Below are 2,737 nucleotides of genomic sequence, written 5' to 3'. Positions count from 1 at the left end.
AAGAAGGTGTGAATGTCAGCAGAAAGGTAAACAGGGTGCTTTAATTCAAGTAAAGAAAGAAAGAAAGGTGTAGGTAAACTCTCTTGGAGGTTTTTCTCATTAATATCCTGGCCTCACGCACTGTGTAATGTGAATGTGTTGATGTCATGGCCTGGCTGGCTAGGTGTGTTGTGGATTGTGAAATTTTAGTCCCTGTCGTGGACGGTTTTCTATGAACATGATGTGTACTCTTCTCGGAGCTGTGCACTATGCAGAGAAGATGCACAGGTCTGTGGGAAAGAGATTTTTGTTATACTTTTTGCTCAACAAAGCTTGTTTGAAAACTGGGCCATGTTTGAGATGTGGCCTGCAAGAGCAGAAGAAAATGGTACAACCTAAACCAGTATTTGGAGTCACCCAGAAAACCATTGGGGCACAAACACCGAATGCCCCGAAAGCAGAAGAGGACAGCAGCAAGCGACTATGCACAGATATCAAAATCAGTGGAGAAATGCCATTTCAATATCTCAGAAAGTGAAAGGAGCTGGAAGGGATTTCACCTACTTCATAGTAGTGCTCATGGGAATCAGCATGACAGATGGCTTGTTATACACAATTTTCAAAGAACTTTTCTCTTCATTCAGCCCTAATATTATGTATGGGAATGCCTTTGAGAAATGCAGAGCACATCCTGAGGTGACCAGTTTTTTTCAGTGAACCTGTTAAAGGCTATGGAGAGACGACAAGACGAACTCGGAGGCAGCATGTCAGTTTTATTGAGTATATAAAAGATGGGCTGGAACATATGTGTGTGAAATTCTACATTGAGGACTCCAAGCCTGGAAAGCAAGAAACGGTGCATGTGGTAGTGAAGGAGGACCAGGAAAGTGGAAAGTAGCAGTTCCGATATATATTTGTAGAAGTAGGATCCTATCCTACAAGAACTATTGCCATAGAGGATAACCAATTCCAAGAGAGTTAAGAGGATCAAGCCAGCTGCTCTCTCCTGATGGCTGTTGAGGGGCATAGTCTTCGCTCTCTTCCAGTGTCTAGAAGAATAAGGCAGGAAAGAACACCCTTGCATAATACAAACATAAAGGATATTTGGTGTGTTTAGATAAACCAAATTAGAGATTTTCCTTGTGAAAAATCATGAAATGGAACAAATTTTACATGATTGTCAAGTTGTCAATTAGGATAAGTATTTCAGCTCTACTTTCATGATGAGAATTTTTTGTTACTGAAATTTTTACACCATGTAAATAAAATACATTTCAGTATTTTTTTTAAAGGGGGAATAAAATTTATCAGTGGCTTTCCATCCATTCTTCTTTAGTGATGTATTCCTGTATCATACCCTAGATGAGAACTTTTCATTTTCAGTATGTTTTACCTCCTAAATTGCAATTTCAAATATCTACTCAATGACCATAACTTCCTATTTGAGTGCCTCTAATTTTCAGTTGCTGTTAGCAATTCTTCACCTCTACTGTGTCTTCCAAGTAAGTATCTTAAACCACCACCAAGCCATGTTTCCAGCTTCTACTGGGCCTTCCAAACTGATCACCCTGAGCGCTTACCATCCACTTTTGTAAAGTCAACTTTATCCAGACTAGGCTGTATACAGGATCACCATGTAGCAAAACAGAGTGTAAATAGTTTTGCCATAGTTCTTTCATTCTGTGGAGCTAATTCCTAGTTCTACCATTGTGATCACAGTTGATACACATCCACTATGTCCTCATGCTTCTCCCTTTCTAATATCTAATCTGATAACAATTATTGGTTAACCACACATCTATCTGCCCAATCTGTAACAAGTTTTAGAGGAAAACAAACAGCTATGTTAACTGATTTCCTTCTAAGTTTATGTGATTTCAGTACTGCCACAATCCTACCCCATTTCTCTAGTCAGTTTATTTTTCCCTCCTTCAAGTTCCTGAGTCACACCTTCTCTCTACAAATGGCCAGCCTACCCTGGCGTCATGTCCTGGTTGAGTGAATCCCTTCTTATTTCTCTGGGACAATAAAACCAAGTATTTGAGAACTCCCTCATCCACCTATCACCACACATGTAAGACTCTCAGAATTTGTACTCTCTATGCAGCTTTCTGTTGTGACTTCTGATGAACTGTCTGTGTAGGTTCCATTCTGTTTTCCTCACACACACCAAATGATTTTCTGTCATATGTTTCGCATTGCTGCTCTGAAAATGGACACCTGGTATTAGATTTTTTTAAAAACTTTTTATGGATAGTTTTCCTAAATGCAGGCAATAAACCATGGTAGTTCCTTCCCCCACTCCCATTCTCCCCTCTCAAATCCACCTTCCAACAAATCCCCTCCTCCTTCTAATTAGTCTCTTTTTTGTTTTCATGTCATCATCTTTTCCTCCTATCATGTAGGTCTTGTGTAGGTATTGTCAGGTACTATGAGGTCATGAATATCAAGGCCATTTTGTGCCTGGAAGATTGCATTGTAAGTAGTTCTACCCTTCCCTTGGCTCTTACATGCTTTCTGACACCTGTTCTGCAATAAACCCTGAGCCTTGGGGGGTGTGATAGAGATGTCTCAGTGCTGAACACTCCATTCACTGTCACTTCTCAATACCATAGTGACATTTGAATTACCCCAGTGATCACCACCATCTGAATAGAGAAGCTTCTCTAACCCAAAGAGATAGTAAGCATTATGATATGGGTATGGACATTTTATAAAGTGTTTACAGGCATCTTGGTGGGTATAATATATGTATTTA

The 2,737-nt window shown here is 39.8% G+C and overlaps 1 pseudogene; it reads left to right on the top strand.

Moving 5' to 3' along the window:
• The first annotated feature begins 217 nt into the window (after positions 1-217).
• On the top strand, positions 218-961 carry LOC101597292 (annotated as a pseudogene).
• Positions 962-2,737: the final 1,776 nt, after the last annotated feature.

This window comes from Jaculus jaculus, chromosome 10 (assembly GCF_020740685.1).
Source record: "Jaculus jaculus isolate mJacJac1 chromosome 10, mJacJac1.mat.Y.cur, whole genome shotgun sequence".
Taxonomy (NCBI): domain Eukaryota; kingdom Metazoa; phylum Chordata; class Mammalia; order Rodentia; family Dipodidae; genus Jaculus; species Jaculus jaculus.
This window is presented reverse-complemented; position numbering and strand designations above follow the sequence as displayed.